The following is a 14,199-nucleotide window of genomic DNA, read 5'->3' as shown; positions in this document are numbered from 1 at the left end:
GGCTGGGAAGATGAGTACTTTGCACTTTCAGTCTCTAAAGTGGAAAAAAAGGAGCTGGGAATGACTGTTGGGTAGGCAACCAAACACCCACAACAAGTAACAATAATAAGAATAACAAGTAAAAATAGCAGCTAATATTAATTGAGTTATTGGTACACGACAGGCACTGTTCTAAGGAATTAATATGCATTACCTTTGTTCATCCCAACCAAACTACTATAAGATTGGGCCCATTTTACTGAGGCTCAGAGAAGTTTAAAAAACTTGCCTCAGTGACACAATGAGAAAGCTCACTCTTGAGCATTTGGAGACCAAGGTCAGTGAGACTGTTCTTGACCTCAGAAGACTCACAGTTCAGAGAAAGGTCCAGGCCAGGAAATAAATCACTGTAACGTGGTGAGTAAGCACTGATACATGTGTAACAGGGTATGAGTTAGTAAGAAACTGTCTGGCCTCGGTATCCCTTGCCCGCCCCCCCCAGGCAAGCAAGACCATGCTGTGTTTCCAGTGAAAACTCCCAGGGAAGAAGGGAACAGAGGGAAGAGCTTGGGGGAGATGGGCAGAAGCAGCGAGTTCCTCAGCTGGGAGGAGGGGGTGCGGGCCTTTGGGGATTGTGTGACAATGCCATGCTGCCTCATGGTGCACAGGGAGGTGACAGGATCCCCTCTGTGGTGCCTTTTGTAGATCAGAGCCCAGAGGGTTCTCCGTAAGTGTCTACACTGCATACATGCCTCCACCCTCTGTCTCAACCTGGAGGCTGGGAGAGTCCAAGCAGCTACTTAGAGTAATTTGTTATACCCTGGGGCATGAGGTCTCGGCACCAGACAACTTTATTTGGAACAACAAATTCCTGTGGCGTTTCGTTCATCCAAAGAGAGAGCCAGCTTGACTTTACAGCTGCTCGCGCAGATAGATGGAAATGCCAAAAAAGGAATCACTGCCTCTGCTGTAGGAGAAGGAATCCAGAAAAATCGCCACAGAGGAGGTGCAGGTGAAGCAGAGTACTGAAGGACGAATAGGAGTTTCACCAGGGGAACAAGAGAGGGAAAAACATCTATGGAAAAGCAAAGAGGTATGAAAGGCATTGCTCCTCTCTGGGACTGTGAATATTCTGAGCGTTGGGCAAATGGTGCAGAGCTCAGGTGATGACTCTGGTAAAGAAGACACCAGGGTTTTGTCTTGAGCTCCAAGACCGTGGGTAGGTAAGCCCAGCTCTTAAAATTGCAGAAATGACTTTGAATGAGGGCTTCCAAACTTGCACTTTGAAGTAGAAGAACATTTTTTTTATGCATGAACACCTCTACAAATTGAAATTAACTGTAACTCCAATATAAAAATCACATATAATAGAGATACATTTTTCCTTGACCACAACTGTCTTGAAGTTAGGAAACACGGTTTTAGTAATAAATTAAATTAAGCCTGAACCTGTATGCCCAGTGACAAGGCTGGTGAGAAAGCTAATCTCTGTCAGAATGGGAGAACTTTTTCCCATCCAGCATCCAGTGAAAATCTAGGGTCCAATCCAGTCCAGATGGTGGATGAGAGCCTTGTGGTTTTCACCCACCCAGATGACTTCGAGAACGCTGACTGCCTTCTGCTGTCACCTCAAGCGGGCTCTCTGATGCAGGAGACAGGATTCTGTCCGTGGTCCAGCTTCCCTGGGGACAGCAGACAGCTATTTCCCTCTGAGCTGGGCACAGGCTCCAGCTACTGCCCAGGACCTCCAACTGGCCCTGGTCCCAGAGTGGGGAACCCGCCTAGCTCTGCTCACTTCTGGAGGCCCCAGTCTCCCCAGGCTCTCTCAGATTAAACCCTAAGTGCCTTAACCTGGTCTAAAGCAGTGTTTTTCAAACTGCAGGTCACGACCCATCAGTAGCTTATAAAATCAATTTAGTGGGTCATGACCTCTAATGCTTTAATTATTAATTTATTATTTAAGATCTGAAGGGTGAAATGACTCACTATTTTTTTGTGTAATTAATTGTTTGTTTTGGTCATGCGTACATTTATTTATTTTTATCAATCGCTTAATATCTTTTTGATGTTTTTGCCAAACATCTGATACTGAACTTATTCAAACATACCAAGAAGATATGAATACACATATTCCCACCATCTAGATTCTACCATTAATACATATTTTAAAAAATTTTAGATTAAGGTATAATTTACTTACAGTAAGATTCACCTACTTTAGTGCACAGTTCTGTGAGTTTTGACCAATACAGTCAAGCAGCCACTACCACAATCACGATTCAGAGCAGTGCCTTCAATCCAAAAAATTCTCCCCTGTCCCTTTGCAGTGACCCAGCTTCCCACCCCGTCCCTGGCAATCACTGGTCTAGTTTCTCTCCCTAGAGTCTGTCATATAAACAGAGTCATACAGTAGGTAGCATTTTCAGTCTGGCTTCTTTCATAACACATAGTACTTTGGAGATTTTTCCACAGTGTTGTGTGTATCAGAAGATTCTTCCTTTTTATTGTTGAATAGCATTCCATCATATGGATGTACTGAGGTTCATTTATTCATTCACCAGCTGGGGGACGTCTAGTTTTTGGCAGTTACAAATAAAGTCACTGTAAACATTTGCAGACAGATTGCTGTGTGAACCTGAGTTTTCATTTCTCCAGGATAAATACCTCAGAGTGGAAAAGTGGGTCGTATAGTAGAACATGTTTTACTTTATAAGAAACTGTCCAACTATTTTCCAAATGACTATATCAATTTGCATTCCCACCAGAAGGTGTGAGAATTCCTGTTGTTTCAATCCTCACTATCACTTGGAATTGTGATATATTTAAAAAAAATTAATATAAAAATATGAGCCATTCTAATATGTGTGTTGAGGTATCTCGTTGTGATTTTCATTTCTAAACCCCTAATGACATGATGCTGAGCATCTTTTCACGTGTTTATTTGCTATATGTCTATATTTATTGGTAAAATGTCTGTTCAAGTCTTTTGCCCATTTTTAGGAATTGAGTTGTTTTTTATTGCATTTTAGAGTTCTTTATATTATAGATACAAGTCCTTTATTAGATACATAGTTTGCAAATATTTTCTTACCATCTGTGGCTTGCCTCTTTATTTCCTTAGTAGTATCTTTTGAAAAGCAGAAGTGTTTAATTTTGGTGAAGTGCAATTTATCAATTGTTTCATTTATGTCTACATTAACATTTTTAAACAGCTTTATTGAGATAAAATCCATAAACCATGCAATTCAGCCATTTAAAGTGTATAATTTAATCGCTTTACTATATTCACAGATCCGTGCAAACCATCACCACAATCAATTTTAGAACCTTTTCATTACCTCAAGAAGAAACCCTGTACTCCTTAACCATCAGTCTTCTGCTGTCTCATCCCCACCTCCAACCCTGGGCAACATAATCTACTTTCTGGCTCTTCAGATTTGTCTATTTTGGAACTTCCGTATATACTAAATAGAATCACACAACATGTGATCCTTCACAGATGGCTTCTTTCACTTGGCACAATGTCTTCAAGGTTTATCCATGTTGTAGCTTGTATCAGTGCTTCATTTCTTTTTATTCCCAAATAATATTCCCTCGTATGAATAGGGCACATTTTATTTATCCACTCTTAGTGGATGAACATTTGTGTTGTTTCCACCTTTTGGGGATTATGCATAATGCCGTTGTGTGCAAGTTTTTGTTGTTTACATATTCTAGATACAAGTCTCTTATCGGATATATGATTTTGAAAAATTTTCTTCAATTCTGGGGATTATCTTTTCACTTTCTTAATGGTGTCCTTTAAAGCCCCAAAGCTTTTAAATTTGATGATGTCAAACTTACTTATTCTTTTTTCTTTTGTTGATTGTGTTTTTTGTGTCATAGCTCAGAAATCATTGTCTAGTCCAAGGTCAGGAAAATTTATATCCATGTATTCTTCTAAGAGTTTTATAGTTTAACTCTTCCATTTAGGTCTTAGATCCATTTTGAGTTAATTTTTGTATATGATGTGAGGTAAGGATCCAACTTCATTCTTTTGTTTTTTTGGGTTTTTAAAAAAATATTTATTTATTTAGGCTGCACTGGGTCTCAGCTGCAGAACTCGGGATCCCCGTCACGGCATGCGGGATCCCTCAGTTGAGTCATGCAGACTTCTTAGTTGCGGCATGCAGAGTCTTTAGTTGCAGCATTCAGACTCTTTTAGTTGTGGCATTGCGAACTCCCAGTCACAGCATGCATGTGGGATCCAGCTCCCTGACCAGGGACCTAACCCAGGTCTCCCACGGTGGGAGCGTGGAACCTCACGTGCTGGACCATCAGGGAAGTCCCCAACTTTATTCTTTTGTATGTAAATATCCAGTTATTCCAGCACCATTTATTGAAAAGGCTGGCCTTTCCTCATTGAATTGTCTTGACATGTGTTAATAGTTTTTTATATTTGCTTTATCACGTATCTGTAAATATTTCCATTCCTCTATCTATCCACCAATCTATTTTATTTTTTGATGCATTTCAAAAAGTGAGTTGCCAACACCAGAATATTTTCTTCTAACACTTCAGCCTGCATATCATCAACTACAGTTCTCTAATTGCCCACAATTTTTTTCCTTTTGATATAAAATGTACATACAATGAAATACACAAATCTTAAGTGTACCACTTGATGAGTTTTGACAAATGCATTCACCTGTGCAATGCAAATTCCTTAGCAAGATATAGAACATCAACACCACCCCAGAAAGTTTCCTCCCATGCATTTATTTTTATGTATTTATTTTTGACAAATGCATGTGTCCATGTAAGCACCACCCTAATCAAGATGCAGAATATTTTCATCTCCTAAGAAAGCTCTCTTTCACTTCTTTGCTTTTAATCTTGCCTCACCCCATCTGCAGCCCAGACAGCCACTGACCTAATTTATACCACTGTAGATTAGATTAGTCTTGTCTGTTACAGAATTGCATATAAATGAAATCATACGATGTGTACTATTTTGTGATAAGCTTATTTCACCCCTGACCAACATTTGAAAAACAAAATAGAACAGAATACAACATTTCAGAATGAATGGCAAGTCGCAGTGCAAAATATTGCTTTGTTGATCTTTGTTTCACACATGCATGCACACACGTGTGCATGTGCATGTGTGTGTGTGATTGTACCGGGCCAGAATAGAAAATGCATTTCTTACTGTGGGTTGTAATCAAAAAGATTTAAAAGCTACTATTCTCCTGGACCAGAACCCTGTGTTTCTTTTCCAACTGTCTTGTCATTCTCCCTGTCCCCTCAGCTTTTTTTAATCTCATATCAATTACCCCAGTAGTTGGTCTCCTCTTAATAACCTTGCAAATTCTGTTTCTTCCCCTGGGTCACTCTCCCCACCTCGTCCCACTCACGTTTAAACTGGAGAACGCCTACTCACCCATCAGATGTTCCACATTTGGCCCTTCCTCCAGAAAACTTCTGTTTTCATGCTTCCCTCTCAGAACTGGTATAACATTGTACCCTAATTACTTGGTCATGCTTTCCTCCAGCTGACCATAAGCTCCTTGGGGACCGGGACCATGTCTTATTCGCCTTTGCAGTCCCTAGCTCCCAGGATGTGATGACATATAATAGGCATCAATAAATATACACTGAATGAATGAATAAACCCCAGGGTTCTGGGTGACAGGGTTTTAAATAAACCAGCCTGTTTTTTCCCAAGGCCCCATTCCTGCATATTTTATTGTCCTGTATATCTCTGATTTCTTAACCATCATTTTTTATAACCTCCTTCAATCACCCTGAGACTTTAGCCTTTCAACTTTCTTCTCTCCATGCCCCATACTAGTCCTTTCATCCTTGTAACTTCCTTCCAGACATGCTGAGGCAAACAACTGTCTTTATGAGGATGACATAATAGCCTTATCTTTTTTTATTTTTATTTTTGTAATAGCCGTATCTTTGTGACCTCTGTCCCAGAATGGCCCCGCATCTTCCAAAATAACGCTAATTCTGTGACTGTGGATATGGGAGTGGGTGTGTAGGGTGTGAATGCACATGTGCATGGAGAGATGGTCATAGGCAGGAGAGTCATTGGCTCATTTTGGTCTGGGTCTTGCCCTCAAGGCAAAGAAGCCCACTGATATACCTCCCAGATAGAATCCCAGAGAGGAAGTATAGCAGAGTGGTCAAGGGCACAGGCTGTGGAGTAGGAGGGATATTGGGTATTGTGCATTTTTACCACTTGCTAGCTGTGAGATCTTGGGCAAGTTACTTAATCTCTCTGAGCTTCAACATCTTCGTCTATAAAATGGGGATACACAGTGTTGTTTGAAGATTAAATGGGACAATTAATTATATGGCACTGGGCACATGGCAAGTTTCCAAGGAATGGAAATGAGTCCAGTCTGGAGGAATGACATTTCCCAAGAGGTATGTCTGAGTGTCCGAAGGAGAAGAGAAAAGACCCAGCCAGAGGTAAGCTGAGTTAAAGACCAAAGACACAGATGGCACTCAAGGACCAGCAAAAGGCCACTCAGGGAACACAGAGACATCACAGGAAAGCATTGGACGTGGAGCCCCAGTGTGCCGAGAGCTGGTTTCCACGTTCTTTAACTGTCTGGGCTTCAGCTCCTCCTTGGTGACTTCCTGCTGGGCAGTCGAGGGTGACTCACCGAAGCTCTGTAGGTCTCAGCCACGTCAACGATCCCACAGTCCACGCCTTCATTCACTCACTCACTCAGCAGGTGCTCTGTGGGTGCTGGAAATACAAGACTGTTGTTTGTAGCTGTATCCCAGTACATAGTACAGTGCCTGGCACATAGTAGGTGCTCAATAAATATTGGTTCACAGAGTAAATGAACAAGACAGACAGAGTCACAGCCCGCAAAGAGCTCACATCTAATAGAGAAAACAAGCACAAAATCACAAGGTGCCCAAAACTCCTGAACAAGCACATTGGGTAAGTGACCACAGGCATACAGAGGAGGTACCCTGTCTGGGAAGCTCAAGACCTCTCCACTGAGGACATGTCAGGCCTTCAAAAAAGACGGTGGTTTCTGCAGGCTGAGGAATGCAAGAAGAGCACAGCCAGCCCAGGGAACAGAGATGGAGAAGGGGAAGCTCATATTATTGATCACTTACTATGGGCTGGAAATTTTATATTTGCTTTTTCACTCTTGGAAAGGATTAGGATTTATCCACAATGAAACAGGAAGACACTGCCGCTTGCCATGCCTAGAATCCTTCTGCCTCTTGCTCTCCCCTCTGCTGGGCCTCAGCTCTCATGTGCATTATTGCAACGCCCTAGCTGGTCACCAGCCGTGTCTCCCTCAGATTCACCATCCATGCAGCTGCCAGAGGGATTGTTCTATAACCCATGTTCATGGTTGAACCTCTCTTGCCTTGGTTTGGAATCCTTTGACGCTCCACATCACCTGGGGCTGGTGTTCAAGACCTTTTGTAATATGGCCCCAAGCTGCATTGCTGGCCCCAGCCCGGCACTCCCTGAGATATACTTGTACACCTCCACCCCTTGCTCGTGCTGCTTTTTCTGCCTGGGTGCCCACCTTCCCTCTTGTCTCCTTCAGAATGCTGCCCTACCTACCACTGCAGCTCATTCCTCTTCAGAGATGCACTCAGGACCCATTTCGGATGCCTCCCTCCCTGGTAGTCCCCACGCTTCCTGCTTGTAGCCTTTTACCCCTGATCACAATCTGGTTGTACTCAATTTGACTACTATCTCTTGAGTCCTCATTGCTCTGAGCTACAGATCAACCTCAGGGGAAGAGAAATAAGCCAAGTAAGGCTGGGTCTTCACCCTTGGGAAGCCCGCTGTCTGATGGGAGGGTCCCCTGAGAGTCCTGTGGCAAATTAGCTTTTAAAGGTTGGAAGCCTGTTTCCTTTAACCCAGTGGTTCCATGCCTGGGGCCACCACCACTTCCCACCCCACTTTGCATTTGGCAAAGTCTGGAGACATTTTGGTTGCTACAACAGGCAGGAGGCTTCTGGAATCTAGTGGGTAGGGGCCAAGAATGCTGCTAAACATCTTACAATGCATGGGACACCTCCCCACAACAAAGACTTATCCAGTTCAAAATGTCAATAGCGCCAAGGTTGAGAAACTCTGGTTTAACCATTAAGCAATGAGGAGTCACAGGGAGATTCTCAACCAAAAGAGAGAGAGATTTAACTTTGTGAATTCTGACAGCTGAGTCCGTGGTGGCCTGGAGGAAGGCAACCCTGGAGACAGTATAATTCAGGCCTTTTTTTCCTTTGTCCCGGGACATCAGTGAAGTAAGCAGGCAGGAGTGTACTGGTCTTCAGCCAGGAACACTAAGCTCTGTGTACATTCCTCCCAGATGGCAAATCAAGCATATTGCAACAAGCGCAGTGTTGCAACGTCAGTTAGGCTCCTGAGAGGAGCTTCTCTCTCCTGAGGAAGTGTGCTCACTCAGTACTCACCAGCTATGCAATCTCGAGCAAGTATCTTACCCTCTCTGTGTCTTTTCCCCAACTGTAAATGGACCTAATCATAGTACCTAATTCCAAGAGTTTTTGTAAGGATTAATTAATATATGACAAGAGCCTACAACAGAGTCTGGTACATAGGGCCACACTACTACGTAAATGTCAGCTCTCAACATCATCCTCTCATCACTACCACCATCACCACCACCATCCTTATCATTATCATCAACTTCAACACCCCCACCACTATCATCATCAACATCCCCGGCACCACCACCATGATTATCCCCACCAGCACCATCACCGTCATCATCATCACCATCATCATCATCACCACCGTCATCATCATTCCTTTCTTTTAGAAGAAAGCCTGTTTATCGAACCTGCGCTACCTGAGGTTTGATTGGATGTCATTCTGCCCCAAGGGTGGTAGCAAAAGGGATCAGCCCTCAGCCCCGTTGACACAGTCTGCTGGCTATGTCCACAGAGCTTGGTTCAGGGTTGTCATCAATCCCTTGGTCCTCACCCCCCAAAACCAGGTGAGCCAGGCCAGCTTGGAGGCCCCAGATGGCTCCAACTCTTGAAATAAACCCCCTGGATCTGCTCTGTTCAAAACTGCAAAATGACAAAAAGTCAAAATTTCTCCTGTGGAGAAATGGTGTCTGGAGGTAGACCACAGCTGCTGCGGTTCAGCTGTTCAAAGATGTCAGGGCTCCCATGTCTGGAAAACTCTTTTCACCTTACAAGAATTCCAGATATTGGCCCTTGCTGGAGTTGCTTCCGTAGCCCGCAGACATCAGGACTCCCGCACTGCGGTTGTCTCGGCCTTCCCTCCTGGAGGCAGGATGGTCTGTGTTCACAGCCGCGAGACCCCTTCTATCAGGAATACTAACATTGCCCCGGAAGCACTCCCCCGCATACAGACTTCCATGTGTGTTTAGTTGGCAGAACTGGGTCACTCAGCCACCCATAGGACAAGGGAGGCTAGGAAAGCTGGAACGGGACTGTCATGATTGGCTGAAACAAATCATGATCCATTGCCTCAGGGAGGGTACATCGCTGCCCTGAAGAAGCCTGGGTTCCGTTGGCAAGCAAGAACGTGAGAGGTGAGTATTGTAGGTCTGCAGCAGTTCAAGGTACAATGGCTGCAAAACAAACTATCCCCAAACTTTGTGGCATTTATTTAGCTCATGAATCTGCAACCTGGCCGGGCTCAGTGGGGACAGTTTGTCTCTGTGCTACTTGGCATCAGATTGAAACAGTAGCAACATTCATTTTGCTGGTGACTTTGCAATTTGGTCAGGGTTCAGTGGGCTCGGCTCATGTCTGTTCCTCTTGGTGTCAGCTGGGATGGCTAAGGAATGGGAGCTGGAAACATCTGAGGGCTCGCTTGCTCACATCTGGGCCTGGGCTGGGAAGTCCCGTACAGCTGGGATTCCTCCGGCCTTTCTCTCTGTCTCTCTGTGTTCTCTCCATGTTCTCTCTCCAGGACTGTGGCTTCAGGGTAGCTGGACTTCTCACATGTCAGCTCAAGGATCCCAAGTGTGAGCTGAGAGAGAGAGAGAAAGAGACAGAGACAGACAGACAGGCAGACAACAGAAAGAAAGAAAGAAAAGAAAGAGAGAGGGAGGAGGGAGGGAGGGAGGGAGGGAGGGAGGAAGGAAGGAAGGAAGGGATTCTATACATAGACCTTCTACCTTTCACAAAAAATAATGCAAAATGGATCATAAACCTGAATGTACAGTGCAAAACTATAAAACTTCTAGAAGATGACATAGAAGAAAATCTAGGATGTGGGTTTGGCAATAAGTTTTTAGATAACAACACCAAGAGCGTGATTCACGAATGAAAAAACTTAATAAGTTGACTTTCATTTTTTAATAAGTTGACTTTCATTTAAAGTCAAAAATTCCACTTTACAAAAAACTCTGTTAAGAGAATGAAAAGATAAGCCACAGCTTGGAGAAAATCTTTGCAAAACACATGTCCAATAAAGGACTTGTATCCAAAATATACAAAGAATTTTTAAAAACTCAACTCTAAGAAAACAAACAACCCTATTTAAAAATGGGCAAAAGATCTTGACACATGAAAAAGAATACACAGATGGCAGATAAGCATATGAAAATATGCTCAACATAATACATCTTTAAGGAACTTGTAGATGAAAACAACCATGAGCTACCATTACACGTCTACTACACTGGCTAAGATCCCCAAAACTGACAACACCGAATGCTGGCAGGAACGCAGAGCAACAGGAACTCTCATTCGCTGCTGGCGGAAATGTGAAATGGCACAGCCATTTTGGAAGAGTTGGGCAGCTCCTTACAAAACTAAATGTATTCTTACCATATGATCTTAGCAATCACACTCGGTATTTACCCAAAGGAGTTGAAAACGTGTCCACATAAAAACCTGCACACAAGTGTTTATAGCAGCTTTATTCATACTTGTCAAAAGCTGAAAGCAGTCAAGGAGTCCTTCTGTAGGTGAATGGCTAAATAAGGAGTGGTCCATCCAGACCATGGAATATTATTCAGTGCTAAAAAGAAATGAGGTAGCAAGCCATGAAAAGACATGGGGGGACCTTAAATGCATATGACTAAGTGAAAGAAGCCAGTCTTAAGAGGCTATATACGGTCAGATTCCAACTATATGGCATCCTGGAGAAAGCAAAACTATAGGGACAGTAAAAAGATCAGTGGCTTCCAAGGTTCATGGAGAGGAGGAGGTGAAGCCTAGGGGATTTTCAGGAAGGTGAAACTCTTCTTTATGTTGCTGTCCTGGTGGATAGATGTCATTATGCATTTGTCAAAACCCACAGAACAGCTCAGAAGAAAGCGAGCTTTAACCTTAATGTAAAGAGCAGACTTCAGTTAATAATAATGTATGAATACCGGTTCACTAACTGTTACAAATGTACTGCATGAATGCAAGACGTTACTAATGGGGAAATTATGCACAGGGGAGGGGGTACTATAAGAGCTCTCTGTACTAACAATTTTTCTGTAAAATCTACAACTGTTCTACAATTAAAAAAAACAATTTAAACCTGAAAGACAGGATTAAAAACAAGTAATGTAATGTGAGCTGAGCTCGTATTGAGGCCGAACTTGGCAACCGCCTGTGTTGAGGGCCTGAGTTGTTACTGCTTTGGGGCCTCCAACTCCCCCTCCAAGGCCTGACACAGAGCAGCCACTGACAAAGTTTGGACAGCTCAGGCAGGCATCCAAATAGTGCAGCTATATGCGAGAGGGCAAACTTTACATGTATTATCCTTCTAAGGCTTCAGGACGATGCCTTATTTTCGTTAACTCTTTTTTTTTTTTGGCTGCGTCGGGTCGTTAATGCTTTACATTGACATAATTTCAGACTTACAAAAAAGTGGCAAGTACAAAGAACTCCCATATTCCCTTTCTCCAGATTTCCCAAATGTCTTCACATCCAACCACATCTGCCCCATCCTTTCCTGTCTTTTCAGTGCTGTTTTTACCCCCCATTTCACAACCAAGCAAACAGGTGGAGGAAGCAGGCTCTGAATTGGCTTCTCATCTTCCTTCTGATCAGAACAACAGCGAACATCTATTGAGCGCCTACTATGTGCCAGGCGTTGCTCCAAGAACTTTTCATGCATCTCATCACATGTATTTCAGACCCTATGAGGTGGGGCCTGTGATCACCCCCACTTTGCAGATGTGGGAGCTGAGGCACAGTGCACGAGCCACTTCACCCAGAGTCCGACAGTAAGCAGTGGGGTTCGTACGCAGACGCAGTCAGTCTGGTGGAAGCGAGGGAAGAGTGAAGAATGACTTAAAGATGCAGAAAACAGGGTGGGAGCCCAGTTCGGGAGGCCAGGAGGGCAGACAGCCCAGACCACACATTCCCAAAGTGAGACTTCCACTGTCTCCAGATAAAAGTTGGCACAAACTCAGAGACACAAAGATGGGGCAAAAGAAGATTTCATGTTTAGGAGGGGACCCCAGCACTATCCAGCCTGGGTCTGCACACCTCCTACCTGACCTTCTTCCCCTCTCCCCTCCTCAAGGCTCTCCAGCCAACCTGGCCTTCAGGCAATTCCTCCAACATAATAAATTGGTTCCCACCCCAGGGCCTTTGCACTTGCTGTTCTCACTTTCTAAACTAGTCTTGCCCCCATCCCCCTCAGGCTAGAAGCTCAAACGTCTCCTCCTCCAGGAGGAGATAAGTCTCTCTCTGTTTTACTCTCTTCTTGGTATCTCTTGTTACCTGAAATACTTTGTTCATTTACTGTTTTTCCCTACCTTCTGGGCTCCAATAGGGCTTTTACGGTGTGCAGTGATTAGTGGTCCATGGAGCGTGGGTTGGAATCCCACACCGGCTGCATGATTCTGAGCAAGTTTCCCCATCTGTAAACTGGGGGACAGTAGTATAGCTCCCTCACAGGGTAGCTGTCAGTTAATATATGCATGGCCTTAGAAAGGGGTCTGTCAGATGGTACTAACTGTTGATTGAAGAGTTGTTTCACAATCTACATTTTTTTTTTTTTTTTTTTTTTTACAATCTACATTTTGATAGAGCCCGGCATATCGAAGGCGCTCAGAAAACGTTTGCTGAAGAGAAGAACACACGTCCGCATCCAGCAGAAGTTGGGCTGTCGGGGAAGAGTAGCAGGATTAAAGATGCCCAGCCCCCCAACCCTTAACGGACCTGCCCCCTGTGCCTAGAGAGGCAGAGAGGGGCCTCAGCAGGACAGGCAGGGGCAGGGGCGGTGGGACCGGCTGGTGCCAAATCCGGAGGCTCCACCCGGAGCTGGGATTTTATTCTGAGAGCTAGGGGAAGCCCTGCGGAGTTCTCCCCGCTGGGGTGTGACCTCCAGTGGCCTTGGGGCCCGGGCGCTGGGATCGCCTCCGGGAGAGATCGGCAGCCCCTTGGACTGCGGGGACGGAGGGGACCGGGACATGGACTCAGCTGTGACCGTCGGCGCCCCTGCCGGGAGGGCGACCCGAGGAGCGCGGGGTGAGCGGGGCGGTGAGGGGCGGCGCAGGCCAATGGGCGGGGAGCGGGGCGGGGCGCAGGAAGCTGGGCGGGCTTGGCAGGCGGCCTAGGAAAGCCCCGCCCGACGCAGCCAAGGCTGGGACGGCCGCGCGGGGTGTCTCCCACTTCCCGCTCCGGCGCTGGAGCGGCGACTGGGCCAGGAGCACACAGGTAGGACCCGGGGCCCGCGCACGGGTGGGAGGCTGGGGGATCGGCCCGGGCACGCGGCGGCGGTCCACAGAGCGCTGGGCCGCCGGCGGGACGCCAGGCGGCGGGGACCCCGGGATTTCCCGATCCCCAGTGGGGATTGCTCACCTGCCGGCTCCTCTTCGCGCGAGGGGCAGCGGAGCCTCCGTGCGTTCCGCCCAGCGCACCTGAAGCGGGGCTGGGGAGGTTAGGGCTGATGCTCAGACACCCGCACGCCCCAAACTCGCCCCGTCCCCGACACGTCAGAGGGGCGGCCCCTTGAAGGGGCTTGGGAACGTCGTGAGCGTGGGGGGAGGCAGGTCTTGGGCCACCAACCTCCCCCGTCTTCTCTGGGCAGTCACCCCCAACCCCGCGCACGGGAGGTCGGTGAGGATTTGGATAGAGGAATCTGGTGAAACAAGGCCTTTTCGACCTCTGCTGTCCTTATTTGAGTATTGGATGGGCCCAATAATAGCGATCATTTGCTGGGACTTACGTTGTACGGGCCTGCCCTGAGCACTGAAAGTATTCTGAGTTAAAGTTCAAAATAACCTTTCTGGTCGC

General features: G+C 45.7%; 1 protein-coding gene across 3 annotated transcripts in view; it reads left to right on the top strand.

The window, feature by feature from the left end:
* Positions 1–13,504: 13,504 nt before the first annotated feature.
* IL4R (interleukin 4 receptor) overlaps positions 13,505–14,199 on the top strand; it is a 41,292-nt gene continuing 40,597 nt past the window's right edge. Inside the window, exon 1 of one of the 3 annotated variants that reach the window (XM_033839111.2) lies at positions 13,505–13,620. The gene's annotated coding sequence lies outside the window, so the exon portion shown is untranslated. The remainder of the gene's footprint in view (positions 13,621–14,199) is intronic. The other 2 variants (XM_033839117.2, XM_073792187.1) reach the window with 2 other exon arrangements.

The sequence above is a fragment of the Tursiops truncatus genome, chromosome 15 (genome assembly GCF_011762595.2).
Source record: "Tursiops truncatus isolate mTurTru1 chromosome 15, mTurTru1.mat.Y, whole genome shotgun sequence".
In the NCBI taxonomy this organism is placed as follows: Eukaryota; Metazoa; Chordata; class Mammalia; order Artiodactyla; family Delphinidae; genus Tursiops; species Tursiops truncatus.
This window is presented reverse-complemented; position numbering and strand designations above follow the sequence as displayed.